Source organism: Phalangium opilio, unplaced genomic scaffold (genome assembly GCF_054372755.1).
Source record: "Phalangium opilio isolate 3A_F unplaced genomic scaffold, DU_Popi_V2 ptg000505l_1, whole genome shotgun sequence".
In the NCBI taxonomy this organism is placed as follows: domain Eukaryota; kingdom Metazoa; phylum Arthropoda; class Arachnida; order Opiliones; family Phalangiidae; genus Phalangium; species Phalangium opilio.
The window spans coordinates 2,948,524-2,967,552 of record NW_028324239.1 but is presented as its reverse complement, the minus strand read 5'-3'; the positions used below and the strand labels follow the sequence as shown (position 1 = coordinate 2,967,552).

The 19,029-nt window shown below is 27.3% G+C and overlaps 2 pseudogenes; both read left to right on the top strand.

Moving 5' to 3' along the window:
* Positions 1–18,638: 18,638 nt before the first annotated feature.
* Positions 18,639–18,757, top strand: LOC149590773 (5S ribosomal RNA; annotated as a pseudogene).
* Positions 18,758–18,893: 136 nt separating this feature from the next.
* Positions 18,894–19,012, top strand: LOC149590772 (5S ribosomal RNA; annotated as a pseudogene).
* The last annotated feature ends 17 nt before the right edge of the window (positions 19,013–19,029 follow it).

Sequence of the window (19,029 nt, the reverse complement as noted above, 5' to 3'; positions counted from 1 at the left end):
TAGCTTAAATACATATAAAATACTCATTAAAAGTGATTTCATCTCGATTGATCAATAAATAAAAATGTACCTCGATTTTTTAAAACATTTTCAAAATCGACGTTTCTCGACCAGAGAAGCACATTTTGAGTTTTTTTTCACAATTTTCAAATATAATCACTGAACCATTATTTTTGTACTTTTTGCTTTAATTCAAGCAAATGTAACGATATTCGTTCAAGAAACTGTTCAAATTCAATTTTCAATAAGAAATCGTTGTCACGGATTTTGTATCTTGAAGAAAAAAAGCATGCGATTATTTCGGTACAATTTTGAATGCATTTTTTTCTGGACAGATTTTTGACCGAATTTAGCTTAAATACATATAAAATACTCTTTAAAAGCGATTTCATCTCGATTGATCAGTAAATAAAAATGTACCTCGCTTTTTAATTACATTTTCAAAATCGACGTTTCTCGACCAGAGAAGCACTTTTTGAGAATTTTTTCACTATTTTCAAATATAACCGCTGAAACCATAGTTTTTGTTTTTTTTGCTTTAATTCAAGCAAATATAACGATATTCATTCAAAAAACTGTTAAAATTCAATTTTCAATAAGAAATCGTTGTCACGGATTTTTTTACCTTTAAGAAAAAAAGCATGCGATTTTTTCGGTACAATTTTGAATGCATTTTTTTCTGGACAAATTTTTGCCCGAATTTAGCTTAAATACATATAAAATACTCATTAAAAGTGATTTCATCTCGATTGATCAATAAATAAAAATGTACCTCGAATTAAAGCAAAAAGTACAAAAACTATGGTTTCAGCGGTTATATTTGAAAATAGTGAAAAAATTCTCAAAATGTGCTTCTCTGGTCGAGAAACGTCGATTTTGAAAATGTTATTAAAATCGAGGTACATTTTTATTTATTGAACAATCGAGATGGAATCACTTTTAATGAGTATTTTATATGTATTTAAGCTAAATTCGGTCAAAAATTTGTCCAGAAAAAAATGCATTCAAAATTGTACCGAAAAAATTGCATGCTTTTTTTCTTCAAGACACAAAATCCGTGACGATTTCTTATTGGAAATTGAATTTTAACAGTTTTTTGAATGAATATCGTTATATTTGCTTGAATTAAAGCAAAAAGTACAAAAACTATGGTTTCAGCGGTTATATTTGAAAATAGTGAAACAATTCTCAAAATGTGCTTCTCTGGTCGAGAAACGTCGATTTTGAAAATGTTTTTAAAATCGAGGTACATTTTTATTTATTGAACAATCGAGATGGAATCACTTTTAATGAGTATTTTATATGTATTTAAGCTAAATTCGGTCAAAAATTTGTCCAGAAAAAAATGCATTCAAAATTGTACCGAAAAAATTGCATGCTTTTTTTTCTTCAAGACACAAAATCCGTGACGATTTCTTATTGGAAATTGAATTTTAACAGTTTTTTGAATGAATATCGTTATATTTGCTTGAATTAAAGCAAAAAGTACAAAAACTATGGTTTCAGCGGTTATATTTGAAAATAGTGAAACAATTCTCAAAATGTGCTTCTCTGGTCGAGAAAAGTCGATTTTGAAAATGTTTTTAAAATCGAGGTACATTTTTATTTATTGAACAATCGAGATGGAATCACTTTTAATGAGTATTTTATATGTATTTAAGCTAAATTCGGTCAAAAATTTGTCCAGAAAAAAATGCATTCAAAATTGTACCGAAAAAATTGCATGCTTTTTTTCTTCAAGACACAAAATCCGTGACGATTTCTTATTGGAAATTGAATTTTAACAGTTTTTTGAATGAATATCGTTATATTTGCTTGAATTAAAGCAAAAAGTACAAAAACTATGGTTTCAGTGATTATATTTGAAAATAGTGAAAAAAAACTCTGAATGAGCTTCTCTGGTCGAGAAACGTCTATTTTGAAAATGTTTTAAAAAATCGAGGTACATTTTTATTTATTGATCAATCGAGATGAAATCACTTTTAATGAGTATTTTATATGTATTTAAGCTAAATTCGGTCAAACATTTGTCCAGAAAAAAATGCATTCAAAATTGTACCGAAAAAATCGCATGCTTTTTTTCTTAAAGGTAAAAAAATCCGTGACAACGATTTCTTATTGAAAATTGAATTTTAACAGTTTTTTGAATGAATATCGTTATATTTGCTTGAATTAAAGCAAAAAAACAAAAACTATGGTTTCAGCGGTTATATTTGAAAATAGTGAAAAAATTCTTAAAATGTGCGTCTCTGGTCGAGAAACGTCGATTTTGAAAATGTTATTAAAATCGAGGTACATTTTTATTTATTGATCAATCGAGATGAAATCACTTTTAATGAGTATTTTATATGTATTTAAGCTAAATTAGGTCAAAAATTTGTCCAGGAAAAAATGCATTCAAAATTGTACCGAAAAAATCGCATGTTTTTTTTCTTCAAGATACAAAATCCGTGACAACGATTTCTTATTGAAAATTGAATTTTAACAGTTTTTTGAATGAATATCGTTATATTTGCTTGAATTAAAGCAAAAAGTACAAAAACTATGGTTTCAGCGGTTTTATTTGAAAATACTGAAAAAATTCTCAAAAAGTGCTTCTCTGGTCGAGAAACGTCGATTTTGAAAATGTTAAAAAAAATCGAGGTACATTTTTATTTATTGATCAATCGAGATGAAATCACTTTTAAAGAGTATTTTATATGTATTTAAGCTAAATTCGGTCAAAACTTTGTCCAGAAAAAAATGCATTCAAAATTGTACAGAAAAAATCGCATGCTTTTTTTCTTCAAGACACAAAATCCGTGACGATTTCTTATTGAAAATTGAATTTTAACAGTTTTTTGAATGAATATCGTTATATTTGCTTGAATTAAAGCAAAAAGTACAAAATTAATGGTTTCAGTGATTATATTTGAAAATAGCGAAAAAATTCTCAAAAAGTACTTTTCTGGTCGAGAAACGTTCATTTCGAAAATGTTTTAAAAAATCGAGGTACATTTTTATTTATTGATCAATCGAGATGAAATCACTTTTAATGAGTATTATATAGGTAAATAAGCTGAATTCGGTCAAAAATTTGTCCAGAAAAAAATGCATTCAAAATTGTACCGAAATAATCGCATGTTTTTTTTCTTCAATATACAAAATCCGTGACAACGATTTCTTATTGAAAATTGCATTTTAACAGTTTTTTGAATGAATATCGTTATATTTGCTTGAATTAAAGGAAAAAGTACAAAAACTGTGGTTTCAGCGGTTATATTTGAAAATAGTGAAAAAATTCTCAAAAAATGCTTCTCTGGTCGAGAAACGTCGATTTTTGAAAATTTTATTAAAAATCGAGGTACATTTTTATTTATTGATCAATCGAGATGAAATCACTTTTAATGAGTATTTTATATGTAAATAAGCTGAGTTCAGTCAAAAATTTGTCCAGAAAAAAATGCATTCAAAAGTGAACCGAAAAAATCGCATGTTTTTTTTCTTCAAGATACAAAATCCGTGACAACGATTTCTTATTGAAAATTGAATTTGAACAGTTTTTTGAATGAATATCGTTATATTTGCTTGAATTAAAGCAAAAAGTACTAAAACTATGGTTTCAGAGGTTATATTTGAAAATAGTGAAAAAATTATCAAAAAGTGCTTCTCTGGTCTAGAAACGTCGATTTCGAAAATGTTATTAAAAATCGAGGTACATTTTTATTTATTGATCAATCGAGATGAAATCACTTTTAATGAGTATTTTATACGTATTTAACCTAAATTCGGTCAAAACTTTGTCCAGAAAAAAATGCATTCAAAATTGTACAGAAAAAATCGCATGCTTTTTTTCTTCAAGATACAAAATCCGTGACGATTTCTTATTGAAAATTTAATTTTAACAGTTTTTTGAATGAATATCGTTATATTTGCTTGAATTAAAGCAAAAAGTACAAAAACTATGGTTTCAGCGGTTATATTTGAAAATAGTGAAAAAATTCTCAAAAAGTGCTTCTCTGGTCGAGAAACGTCGATTTCGAAAATGTTATTAAAAATCAAGGTACATTTTTATTTATTGAGCAATCGAGATGAAATCACTTTTAATGAGAATTGTATAGGTAAATAAGCTGAATTCGGTCAAACATTTGTCCAGAAAAAAATGCATTCAAAAGTGTACCGAAAAAATCGCATGTTTTTTTACTTCAAGATACAAAATTCGTGACAACGATTTCTTATTGAAAATTGAATTTGAAATGTTTTATGAATGAATATTGTTACATTTGCTTGAATTAAAGAAAAAAGTACAAAATTAATGGTTTCAGTGATTATATTTGAAAATAGCTAAAAAAAACTCAAAATGTGCTTCTCTGGTCGAGAAACGTCGATTTTGAAAATGTTATAAAAAATCGAGGTACATTTTTATTTATTGATCAATCGAGATGAAATCACTTTTAATGAGTAATTTATAGGTAAATAAGCTGAATTCGGTCAAAAATTTGTCCAGGAAAAAATGCATTCAAAATTGTACCGAAAAAATCGCATGTTTTTTTTCTTCAAGATACAAAATCCGTGAGTAACGATTTCTTATTGAAAATTGAATTTGAACAGTTTTTTGAATGAATATCGTTACATTTGCTTGAATTAAAGCAAAAAGTACAAAAACTATGGTTTCAGCGGTTATATTTGAAAATAGTGAAAAAATTCTCAAAAAGTGCTTCTCTGGTCGAGAAACGTCGATTTTGAAAATTTTATTAAAAATCGAGGTACATTTTTATTTATTGATCAATCGATATGAAATCACTTTTAATGAGTATTTCATAGGTATTTAAGCTAAATTTGGTCAAAAATTTGTCCAGAAAAAAATGCATTCAAAAGTGAACCGAAAAAATCGCATGCTTTTTTTCTTCAAGACACAAAATCCGTGACGATTTCTTATTGAAAATTGAATTTTAACAGTTTTTTGAATGAATATCGTTATATTTGCTTGAATTAAAGCAAAAAGTACAAAAACTATGGTTTCAGCGGTTTTATTTGAAAATAGTGAAAAAATTCTCAAAAAGTGCTTTTCTGGTCGAGAAACGTTCATTTCGAAAATGTTTTAAAAAATCGAGGTACATTTTTATTTATTGATCAATCGAGATGAAATCACTTTTAATGAGTATTATATAGGTAAATAAGCTGAATTCGGTCAAAAATTTGTCCAGAAAAAAATGCATTCAAAATTGTACCGAAATAATCGCATGTTTTTTTTCTTCAATATACAAAATCCGTGACAACGATTTCTTATTGAAAATTGCATTTTAACAGTTTTTTGAAAGAATATCGTTATATTTGCTTGAATTAAAGGAAAAAGTACAAAAACTGTGGTTTCAGCGGTTATATTTGAAAATAGTGAAAAAATTCTCAAAAAGTGCTTCTCTGGTCGAGAAACGTCGATTTTGAAAATTTTATTAAAAATCGAGGTACATTTTTATTTATTGATCAATCGATATGAAATCACTTTTAATGAGTATTTCATAGGTATTTAAGCTAAATTTGGTCAAAAATTTGTCCAGAAAAAAATGCATTCAAAAGTGAACCGAAAAAATCGCATGCTTTTTTTCTTCAAGACACAAAATCCGTGACGATTTCTTATTGAAAATTGAATTTTAACAGTTTTTTGAATGAATATCGTTATATTTGCTTGAATTAAAGCAAAAAGTACAAAAACTATGGTTTCAGCGGTTTTATTTGAAAATAGTGAAAAAATTCTCAAAAAGTGCTTTTCTGGTCGAGAAACGTTCATTTCGAAAATGTTTTAAAAAATCGAGGTACATTTTTATTTATTGATCAATCGAGATGAAATCACTTTTAATGAGTATTATATAGGTAAATAAGCTGAATTCGGTCAAAAATTTGTCCAGAAAAAAATGCATTCAAAATTGTACCGAAATAATCGCATGTTTTTTTTCTTCAATATACAAAATCCGTGACAACGATTTCTTATTGAAAATTGCATTTTAACAGTTTTTTGAATGAATATCGTTATATTTGCTTGAATTAAAGGAAAAAGTACAAAAACTGTGGTTTCAGCGGTTATATTTGAAAATAGTGAAAAAATTCTCAAAAAATGCTTCTCTGGTCGAGAAACGTCGATTTTTGAAAATTTTATTAAAAATCGAGGTACATTTTTATTTATTGATCAATCGAGATGAAATCACTTTTAATGAGTATTTTATAGGTAAATAAGCTGAGTTCAGTCAAAAATTTGTCCATAAAAAAATGCATTCAAAAGTGAACCGAAAAAATCGCATGTTTTTTTTTCTTCAAGATACAAAATCCGTGACAACGATTTCTTATTGAAAATTGCATTTTAACAGTTTTTTGAATGAATATCGTTATATTTGCTTGAATTAAAGCAAAAAGTACAAAAACTATGGTTTCAGCGGTTATATTTGAAAATAGTGAAAAAATTATCAAAAAGTGCTTCTCTGGTCTAGAAACGTCGATTTCGAAAATGTTATTAAAAATCGAGGTACATTTTTATTTATTGATCAATCGAGATGAAATCACTTTTAATGAGTATTTTATACGTATTTAACCTAAATTCGGTCAAAACTTTGTCCAGAAAAAAATGCATTCAAAATTGTACAGAAAAAATCGCATGCTTTTTTTCTTCAAGACACAAAATCCGTGACGATTTCTTATTGAAAATTGAATTTTAACAGTTTTTTGAATGAATATCGTTATATTTGCTTGAATTAAAGCAAAAAGTACAAAAACTATCGTTTCAGCGGTTATATTTGAAAATAGTGAAAAAATTCTCAAAAAGTGCTTCTCTGGTCGAGAAACGTCGATTTCGAAAATGTTATTAAAAATCAAGGTACATTTTTATTTATTGATCAATCGAGATGAAATCACCTTTAATGGTTATTGTATAGGTAAATAAGCTGAATTCGGTCAAACATTTGTCCAGAAAAAAATGCATTCAAAAGTGTACCGAAAAAATCGCATGTTTTTTTCTTCAAGATACAAAATCCGTGACAACGATTTCTTATTGAAAATTGAATTTGAACAGTTTTATGAATGAATATTGTTACATTTGCTTGAATTAAAGCAAAAAGTACAAAATTAATGGTTTCAGTGATTATATTTGAAAATAGCGAAAAAAAATCAAAATGTGCTTCTCTGGTCGAGAAACGTCGATTTTGAAAATGTTAAAAAAAATCGAGGTACATTTTTATTTATTGATCAATCGAGATGAAATCCCTTTTAATGAGTATTTTATAGGTAAATAAGCTGATTTCGGTCAAAAATTTGTCCAGGAAAAAATGCATTCAAAATTGTACCGAAAAAATCGCATGTTTTTTTTCTTCAAGATACAAAATCCGTGACAACGATTTCTTATTGAAAATTGAATTTGAACAGTTTTTTGAATGAATATCGTTACATTTGCTTGAATTAAAGCAAAAAGTACAAAAACTATGGTTTCAGCGGTTATATTTGAAAATAGTGAAAAAATTCTCAAAAAGTGCTTCTCTGGTCGAGAAACGTCGATTTTGAAAATTTTATTAAAAATCGAGGTACATTTTTATTTATTGATCAATCGATATGAAATCACTTTTAATGAGTATTTCATAGGTATTTAAGCTAAATTTGGTCAAAAATTTGTCCAGAAAAAAATGCATTCAAAAGTGAACCGAAAAAATCGCATGCTTTTTTTCTTCAAGACACAAAATCCGTGACGATTTCTTATTGAAAATTGAATTTTAACAGTTTTTTGAATGAATATCGTTATATTTGCTTGAATTAAAGCAAAAAGTACAAAAACTATGGTTTCAGCGGTTTTATTTGAAAATAGTGAAAACATTCTCAAAAAGTGCTTTTCTGGTCGAGAAACGTTCATTTCGAAAATGTTTTAAAAAATCGAGGTACATTTTTATTTATTGATCAATCGAGATGAAATCACTTTTAATGAGTATTATATAGGTAAATAAGCTGAATTCGGTCAAAAATTTGTCCAGAAAAAAATGCATTCAAAATTGTACCGAAATAATCGCATGTTTTTTTTCTTCAATATACAAAATCCGTGACAACGATTTCTTATTGAAAATTGCATTTTAACAGTTTTTTGAATGAATATCGTTATATTTGCTTGAATTAAAGGAAAAAGTACAAAAACTGTGGTTTCAGCGGTTATATTTGAAAATAGTGAAAAAATTCTCAAAAAATGCTTCTCTGGTCGAGAAACGTCGATTTTTGAAAATTTTATTAAAAATCGAGGTACATTTTTATTTATTGATCAATCGAGATGAAATCACTTTTAATGAGTATTTTATAGGTAAATAAGCTGAGTTCAGTCAAAAATTTGTCCAGAAAAAAATGCATTCAAAAGTGAACCGAAAAAATCGCATGTTTTTTTTTCTTCAAGATACAAAATCCGTGACAATGATTTCTTATTGAAAATTGAATTTTAACAGTTTTTTGAATGAATATCGTTATATTTGCTTGAATTAAAGCAAAAAGTACAAAAACTATGGTTTCAGCGGTTATATTTGAAAATAGTGAAAAAATTATCAAAAAGTGCTTCTCTGGTCTAGAAACGTCGATTTCGAAAATGTTATTAAAAATCGAGGTACATTTTTATTTATTGATCAATCGAGATGAAATCACTTTTAATGAGTATTTTATACGTATATAACCTAAATTCGGTCAAAACTTTGTCCAGAAAAAAATGCATTCAAAATTGTACAGAAAAAATCGCATGCTTTTTTTCTTCAAGACACAAAATCCGTGACGATTTCTTATTGAAAATTGAATTTTAACAGTTTTTTGAATGAATATCGTTATATTTGCTTGAATTAAAGCAAAAAGTACAAAAACTATGGTTTCAGCGGTTATATTTGAAAATAGTGAAAAAATTCTCAAAAAGTGCTTCTCTGGTCGAGAAACGTCGATTTTGAAAATTTTATTAAAAATCAAGGTACATTTTTATTTATTGATCAATCGAGATGAAATCACTTTTAAAGAGTATTTTATAGGTAAATAAGCTGAATTCGGTCAAACATTTGTCCAGAAAAAAATGCATTCAAAAGTGTACCGAAAAAATCGCATGTTTTTTTCTTCAAGATACAAAATCCGTGACAACGATTTCTTATTGAAAATTGAATTTGAACAGTTTTATGAATGAATATTGTTACATTTGCTTGAATTAAAGCAAAAAGTACAAAATTAATGGTTTCAGTGATTATATTTGAAAATAGCGAAAAAAAAACTCAAAATGTGCTTCTCTGGTCGAGAAACGTCGATTTTGAAAATGTTAAAAAAAATCGAGGTACATTTTTATTTATTGATCAATCGAGATGAAATCCCTTTCAATGAGTATTTTATAGGTAAATAAGCTGAATTCGGTCAAAAATTTGTCCAGGAAAAAATGCATTCAAAATTGTAACGAAAAAATCGCATGTTTTTTTTCTTCAAGATACAAAATCCGTGACAACGATTTCTTATTGAAAATTGAATTTGAACAGTTTTTTGAATGAATATCGTTACATTTGCTTGAATTAAAGCAAAAAGTACAAAAACTATGGTTTCAGCGGTTATATTTGAAAATAGTGAAAAAATTCTCAAAAAGTGCTTCTCTGGTCGAGAAACGTCGATTTTGAAAATTTTATTAAAAATCGAGGTACATTTTTATTTATTGATCAATCGATATGAAATCACTTTTAATGAGTATTTCATAGGTATTTAAGCTAAATTTGGTCAAAAATTTGTCCAGAAAAAAATGCATTCAAAAGTGAACCGAAAAAATCGCATGTTTTTTTTCTTCAAGGTAAAAAAAATCCGTGACAACGATTTCTTATTGAAAATTGAAATTTAACAGTTTTTTAAATGAATATCGTTATATTTGCTTGAATTAAAGCAAAAAGTACAAAAACTATGGTTTCAGCGGTTTTATTTGAAAATAGTGAAAAAATTCTCAAAAAGTGCTTCTATGGTCGAGAAACGTTCATTTCGAAAATGTTATTAAAAATCGAGGTACATTTTTATTTATTGATCAATCGAGATGAAATCACTTTTAAAGAGTATTTTATATGTATTTAAGCTAAATTCGGTCAAAACTTTGTCCAGAAAAAAAATGCATTCAAAATTGTACAGAAAAAATCGCATACTTTTTTTCTTCAAGACACAAAATCCGTGACGATTTCTTATTGAAAATTAAATTTTAACAGTTTTTTGAATGAATATCGTTATATTTGCTTGAATTAAAGCAAAAAGTACAAAAACTATGGTTTCAGCGGTTATATTTGAAAATAGTGAAAAAATTCTCAAAAAGTGCTTCTCTGGTTGAGAAACGTCGATTTTGAAAATTTTATTAAAAATCAAGGTACATTTTTATTTATTGATCAATCGAGATGAAATCACTTTTAATGGTTATTGTATAGGTAAATAAGCTGAATTTGGTCAAACATTTGTCCAGAAAAAAATGCATTCAAAAGTGTACCGAAAAAATCGCATGTTTTTTTCTTCAAGATACAAAATCCGTGACAACGATTTCTTATTGAAAATTGAATTTGAACAGTTTTATGAATGAATATTGTTACATTTGCTTGAATTAAAGCAAAAAGTACAAAAACTATGGTTTCAGCGGTTATATTTGAAAATAGTGAAAAAATTCTCAAAAAGTGCTTCTCTGGTCGAGAAACGTCGATTTTGAAAATTTTATTAAAAATCGAGGTACATTTTTATTTATTGATCAATCGATATGAAATCACTTTTAATGAGTATTTCATAGGTATTTAAGCTAAATTCGGTCAAAAATTTGTCCAGAAAAAAATGCATTCAAAATTGTACAGAAAAAATCGCATGCTTTTTTTCTTCAAGACACAAAATCCGTGACGATTTCTTATTGAAAATTGAATTTTAACAGTTTTTTGAATGAATATCGTTATATTTGTTTGAATTAAAGCAAAAAGTACAAAAACTATGGTTTCAGCGGTTATATTTGAAAATAGTGAAAAAATTCTCAAAAAGTGCTTCTCTGGTCGAGAAACGTCGATTTTGAAAATTTTATTAAAAATCGAGGTACATTTTTATTTATTGATCAATCGATATGAAATCACTTTTAATGAGTATTTCATAGGTATTTAAGCTAAATTTGGTCAAACATTTGTCCAGAAAAAAATGCATTCAAAAGTGAACCGAAAAAATCGCATGTTTTTTTTCTTCAAGGTAAAAAAAATCCGTGACAACGATTTCTTATTGAAAATTGATTTTGAACAGTTTTATGAATGAATATTGTTACATTTGCTTGAATTAAAGCAAAAAGTACAAAATTAATGGTTTCAGTGATTATATTTGAAAATAGCGAAAAAAAAACTCAAAATGTGCTTCTCTGGTCGAGAAACGTCGATTTTGAAAATGTTAAAAAAAATCGAGGTACATTTTTATTTATTGATCAATCGAGATGAAATCACTTTTAAAGAGTATTTTATATGTATTTAAGCTAAATTCGGTCAAAACTTTGTCCAGAAAAAAATGCATTCAAAATTGTACAGAAAAAATCGCATGCTTTTTTTCTTCAAGACACAAAATTCGTGACGATTTCTTATTGAAAATTGAATTTTAACAGTTTTTTGAATGAATATCGTTATATTTGCTTGAATTAAAGCAAAAAGTACAAAAACTATGGTTTCAGCGGTTATATTTGAAAATAGTGAAAAAATTCTCAAAAAGTGCTTCTCTGGTTGAGAAACGTCGATTTTGAAAATTTTATTAAAAATCAAGGTACATTTTTATTTATTGATCAATCGAGATGAAATCACTTTTAATGGTTATTGTATAGGTAAATAAGCTGAATTTGGTCAAACATTTGTCCAGAAAAAAATGCATTCAAAAGTGTACCGAAAAAATCGCATGTTTTTTTCTTCAAGATACAAAATCCGTGACAACGATTTCTTATTGAAAATTGAATTTGAACAGTTTTATGAATGAATATTGTTACATTTGCTTGAATTAAAGCAAAAAGTACAAAAACTATGGTTTCAGCGGTTATATTTGAAAATAGTGAAAAAATTCTCAAAAAGTGCTTCTCTGGTCGAGAAACGTCGATTTTGAAAATTTTATTAAAAATCGAGGTACATTTTTATTTATTGATCAATCGAGATGAAATCCCTTTTAATGAGTATTTTATAGGTAAATAAGCTGATTTCGGTCAAAAATTTGTCCAGGAAAAAATGCATTCAAAATTGTACCGAAAAAATCGCATGTTTTTTTTCTTCAAGATACAAAATCCGTGACAACGATTTCTTATTGAAAATTGAATTTGAACAGTTTTTTGAATGAATATCGTTACATTTGCTTGAATTAAAGCAAAAAGTACAAAAACTATGGTTTCAGCGGTTATATTTGAAAATAGTGAAAAAATTCTCAAAAAGTGCTTCTCTGGTCGAGAAACGTCGATTTTGAAAATTTTATTAAAAATCGAGGTACATTTTTATTTATTGATCAATCGATATGAAATCACTTTTAATGAGTATTTCATAGGTATTTAAGCTAAATTTGGTCAAAAATTTGTCCAGAAAAAAATGCATTCAAAAGTGAACCGAAAAAATCGCATGCTTTTTTTCTTCAAGACACAAAATCCGTGACGATTTCTTATTGAAAATTGAATTTTAACAGTTTTTTGAATGAATATCGTTATATTTGCTTGAATTAAAGCAAAAAGTACAAAAACTATGGTTTCAGCGGTTTTATTTGAAAATAGTGAAAACATTCTCAAAAAGTGCTTTTCTGGTCGAGAAACGTTCACTTCGAAAATGTTTTAAAAAATCGAGGTACATTTTTATTTATTGATCAATCGAGATGAAATCACTTTTAATGAGTATTATATAGGTAAATAAGCTGAATTCGGTCAAAAATTTGTCCAGAAAAAAATGCATTCAAAATTGTACCGAAATAATCGCATGTTTTTTTTCTTCAATATACAAAATCCGTGACAACGATTTCTTATTGAAAATTGCATTTTAACAGTTTTTTGAATGAATATCGTTATATTTGCTTGAATTAAAGGAAAAAGTACAAAAACTGTGGTTTCAGCGGTTATATTTGAAAATAGTGAAAAAATTCTCAAAAAATGCTTCTCTGGTCGAGAAACGTCGATTTTTGAAAATTTTATTAAAAATCGAGGTACATTTTTATTTATTGATCAATCGAGATGAAATCACTTTTAATGAGTATTTTATAGGTAAATAAGCTGAGTTCAGTCAAAAATTTGTCCAGAAAAAAATGCATTCAAAAGTGAACCGAAAAAATCGCATGTTTTTTTTTCTTCAAGATACAAAATCCGTGACAACGATTTCTTATTGAAAATTGAATTTTAACAGTTTTTTGAATGAATATCGTTATATTTGCTTGAATTAAAGCAAAAAGTACAAAAACTATGGTTTCAGCGGTTATATTTGAAAATAGTGAAAAAATTATCAAAAAGTGCTTCTCTGGTCTAGAAACGTCGATTTCGAAAATGTTATTAAAAATCGAGGTACATTTTTATTTATTGATCAATCGAGATGAAATCACTTTTAATGAGTATTTTATACGTATATAACCTAAATTCGGTCAAAATTTTGTCCAGAAAAAAATGCATTCAAAATTGTACAGAAAAAATCGCATGCTTTTTTTCTTCAAGACACAAAATCCGTGACGATTTCTTATTGAAAATTGAATTTTAACAGTTTTTTGAATGAATATCGTTATATTTGCTTGAATTAAAGCAAAAAGTACAAAAACTATGGTTTCAGCGGTTATATTTGAAAATAGTGAAAAAATTCTCAAAAAGTGCTTCTCTGGTCGAGAAACGTCGATTTTGAAAATTTTATTAAAAATCAAGGTACATTTTTATTTATTGATCAATCGAGATGAAATCACTTTTAAAGAGTATTTTATAGGTAAATAAGCTGAATTCGGTCAAACATTTGTCCAGAAAAAAATGCATTCAAAAGTGTACCGAAAAAATCGCATGTTTTTTTCTTCAAGATACAAAATCCGTGACAACGATTTCTTATTGAAAATTGAATTTGAACAGTTTTATGAATGAATATTGTTACATTTGCTTGAATTAAAGCAAAAAGTACAAAATTAATGGTTTCAGTGATTATATTTGAAAATAGCGAAAAAAAAAACTCAAAATGTGCTTCTCTGGTCGAGAAACGTCGATTTTGAAAATGTTAAAAAAAATCGAGGTACATTTTTATTTATTGATCAATCGAGATGAAATCCCTTTCAATGAGTATTTTATAGGTAAATAAGCTGAATTCGGTCAAAAATTTGTCCAGGAAAAAATGCATTCAAAATTGTAACGAAAAAATCGCATGTTTTTTTTCTTCAAGATACAAAATCCGTGACAACGATTTCTTATTGAAAATTGAATTTGAACAGTTTTTTGAATGAATATCGTTACATTTGCTTGAATTAAAGCAAAAAGTACAAAAACTATGGTTTCAGCGGTTATATTTGAAAATAGTGAAAAAATTCTCAAAAAGTGCTTCTCTGGTCGAGAAACGTCGATTTTGAAAATTTTATTAAAAATCGAGGTACATTTTTATTTATTGATCAATCGAGATGAAATCACTTTTAATGAGTATTTCATAGGTATTTAAGCTAAATTTGGTCAAAAATTTGTCCAGAAAAAAATGCATTCAAAAGTGAACCGAAAAAATCGCATGTTTTTTTTCTTCAAGGTAAAAAAAATCCGTGACAACGATTTCTTATTGAAAATTGAAATTTAACAGTTTTTTAAATGAATATCGTTATATTTGCTTGAATTAAAGCAAAAAGTACAAAAACTATGGTTTCAGCGGTTTTATTTGAAAATAGTGAAAAAATTCTCAAAAAGTGCTTCTATGGTCGAGAAACGTTCATTTCGAAAATGTTATTAAAAATCGAGGTACATTTTTATTTATTGATCAATCGAGATGAAATCACTTTTAAAGAGTATTTTATATGTATTTAAGCTAAATTCGGTCAAAACTTTGTCCAGAAAAAAAATGCATTCAAAATTGTACAGAAAAAATCGCATACTTTTTTTCTTCAAGACACAAAATCCGTGACGATTTCTTATTGAAAATTAAATTTTAACAGTTTTTTGAATGAATATCGTTATATTTGCTTGAATTAAAGCAAAAAGTACAAAAACTATGGTTTCAGCGGTTATATTTGAAAATAGTGAAAAAATTCTCAAAAAGTGCTTCTCTGGTTGAGAAACGTCGATTTTGAAAATTTTATTAAAAATCAAGGTACATTTTTATTTATTGATCAATCGAGATGAAATCACTTTTAATGGTTATTGTATAGGTAAATAAGCTGAATTTGGTCAAACATTTGTCCAGAAAAAAATGCATTCAAAAGTGTACCGAAAAAATCGCATGTTTTTTTCTTCAAGATACAAAATCCGTGACAACGATTTCTTATTGAAAATTGAATTTGAACAGTTTTATGAATGAATATTGTTACATTTGCTTGAATTAAAGCAAAAAGTACAAAAACTATGGTTTCAGCGGTTATATTTGAAAATAGTGAAAAAATTCTCAAAAAGTGCTTCTCTGGTCGAGAAACGTCGATTTTGAAAATTTTATTAAAAATCGAGGTACATTTTTATTTATTGATCAATCGATATGAAATCACTTTTAATGAGTATTTCATAGGTATTTAAGCTAAATTCGGTCAAAAATTTGTCCAGAAAAAAATGCATTCAAAATTGTACAGAAAAAATCGCATGCTTTTTTTCTTCAAGACACAAAATCCGTGACGATTTCTTATTGAAAATTGAATTTTAACAGTTTTTTGAATGAATATCGTTATATTTGTTTGAATTAAAGCAAAAAGTACAAAAACTATGGTTTCAGCGGTTATATTTGAAAATAGTGAAAAAATTCTCAAAAAGTGCTTCTCTGGTCGAGAAACGTCGATTTTGAAAATTTTATTAAAAATCGAGGTACATTTTTATTTATTGATCAATCGATATGAAATCACTTTTAATGAGTATTTCATAGGTATTTAAGCTAAATTTGGTCAAAAATTTGTCCAGAAAAAAATGCATTCAAAAGTGAACCGAAAAAATCGCATGTTTTTTTTCTTCAAGGTAAAAAAAATCCGTGACAACGATTTCTTATTGAAAATTGAATTTGAACAGTTTTATGAATGAATATTGTTACATTTGCTTGAATTAAAGCAAAAAGTACAAAATTAATGGTTTCAGTGATTATATTTGAAAATAGCGAAAAAAACTCAAAATGTGCTTCTCTGGTCGAGAAACGTCGATTTTGAAAATGTTAAAAAAAATCGAGGTACATTTTTATTTATTAATCAATCGAGATGAAATCCCTTTTAATGAGTATTTTATAGGTAAATAAGCTGAATTCGGTCAAAAATTTGTCCAGGAAAAAATGCATTCAAAATTGTACCGAAAAAATCGCATGTTTTTTTTCTTCAAGATACAAAATCCGTGACAACGATTTCTTATTGAAAATTGAATTTGAACAGTTTTTTGAATGAATATCGTTATATTTGCTTGAATTAAAGCAAAAAGTACAAAAACTATGGTTTCAGCGGTTATATTTGAAAATAGTGAAAAAATTCTCAAAAAGTGCTTCTCTGGTCGAGAAACGTCGATTTTGAAAATTTTATTAAAAATCGAGGTACATTTTTATTTATTGATCAATCGATATGAAATCACTTTTAATGAGTATTTCATAGGTATTTAAGCTAAATTTGGTCAAAAATTTGTCCAGAAAAAAATGCATTCAAAAGTGAACCGAAAAAATCGCATGTTTTTTTTCTTCAAGGTAAAAAAATCCGTGACAACGATTTCTTATTGAAAATTGAATTTGAACAGTTTTATGAATGAATATTGTTTCATTTGCTTGAATTAAAGCAAAAAGTTTTAAATTATTGGTTTCAGTGATTATATTTGAAAATAGCGAAAAAAAACTCAAAATGTGCTTCTCTGGTCGAGAAACGTCGATTTTGAAAATGTTAAAAAAAATCGAGGTACATTTTTATTTATTGATCAATCGAGATGAAATCCCTTTTAATGAGTATTTTATAGGTAAATAAGCTGAATTCGGTCAAAAATTTGTCCAGGAAAAAATGCATTCAAAATTGTACCGAAAAAATCGCATGTTTTTTTTCTTCAAGATACAAAATCCGTGACAACGATTTCTTATTGAAAATTGAATTTGAACAGTTTTTTGAATGAATATCGTTACATTTGCTTGAATTAAAGCAAAAAGTACAAAAACTATGGTTTCAGCGGTTATATTTGAAAATAGTGAAAAAATTCTCAAAAAGTGCTTCTCTGGTCGAGAAACGTCGATTTTGAAAATGTTAAAAAAAATCGAGGTACATTTTTATTTATTGATCAATCGAGATGAAATCCCTTTTAATGAGTATTTTATAGGTAAATAAGCTGAATTCGGTCAAAAATTTGTCCAGGAAAAAATGCATTCAAAATTGTACCGAAAAAATCGCATGTTTTTTTTCTTCAAGATACAAAATCCGTGACAACGATTTCTTATTGAAATTTGAATTTGAACAGTTTTTTGAATGAATATCGTTATATTTGCTTGAATTAAAGCAAAAAGTACAAAAACTATGGTTTCAGCGGTTATATTTGAAAATAGTGAAAAAATTCTCAAAAAGTGCTTCTCTGGTCGAGAAACGTCGATTTTGAAAATTTTATTAAAAATCGAGGTACATTTTTATTTATTGATCAATCGATATGAAATCACTTTTAATGAGTATTTCATAGGTATTTAAGCTAAATTTGGTCAAAAATTTGTCCAGAAAAAAATGCATTCAAAAGTGAACCGAAAAAATCGCATGTTTTTTTTCTTCAAGGTAAAAAAAATCCGTGACAACGATTTCTTATTGAAAATTGAATTTGAACAGTTTTATGAATGAATATTGTTTCATTTGCTTGAATTAAAGCAAAAAGTACAAAATTATTGGTTTCAGTGATTATATTTGAAAATAGCGAAAAAAAACTCAAAATGTGCTTCTCTGGTCGAGAAACGTCGATTTTGAAAATGTTAAAAAAAATCGAGGTACATTTTTATTTATTGATCAATCGAGATGAAATCCCTTTTAATGAGTATTTTATAGGTAAATAAGCTGAATTCGGTCAAAAATTTGTCCAGGAAAAAATGCATTCAAAATTGTACCGAAAAAATCGCATGTTTTTTTTCTTCAAGATACAAAATCCGTGACAACGATTTCTTATTGAAAATTGAATTTTAACAGTTTTTTGAATGAATATCGTTACATTTGCTTGAATTAAAGCAAAAAGTACAAAAACTATGGTTTCAGCGGTTGTATTTGAAAATAGTGAAAAAATTCTCAAAAAGAGCTTCTCTGGTCGAGAAACGTCGATTTTGAAAATTTTATTAAAAATCGAGGTACATTTTTATTTATTGATCAATCGAGATGAAATCACTTTTAATGAGTATTTTATAGGTAAATAAGCTGAATTCAGTCAAAAATTTGACCAGAAAAAAATGCATTCTTTTAAATTCCAATAGATATGAAAAAAGCAAACATATATTCTTTTTGTTATTGTTTTAAAAAGATGAAGGTTAATTTGTCTCACTTACTTTAAATTCGAATTATTAACTAGCACTCTCGGCAACGGCCATATCACGCTGAAAACACCGGTTCTCGTCCGATCACCGAAGTTAAGCAGCGTTGAGCGCAGTCAGTACTTGGGAGGGAGAGCACTTAGGAACACTGCTTGTCGTTAGCATTTTCACTTTTTTTTGTCTTTTAAATTCCAATAGATATGAAAAAAGCAAACATATTTTCTTTTTGATATTGTTTTAAAAAGATGAAGGTTATTTTGTCTCACTTAATTTAAATTCGAATTATTAACTTGCACTCTCGTCAACGGCCATATCTCGCTGAAAACACCGGTTCTCGTCCGATCACCGAAGATAAGCAGCGTCGAGCGCAGTCAGTCCTTGGGAGGGAGACCACTTAGGAACAGTGCGTGCCGTTGGCTTTTTCACTTTTTTTCCT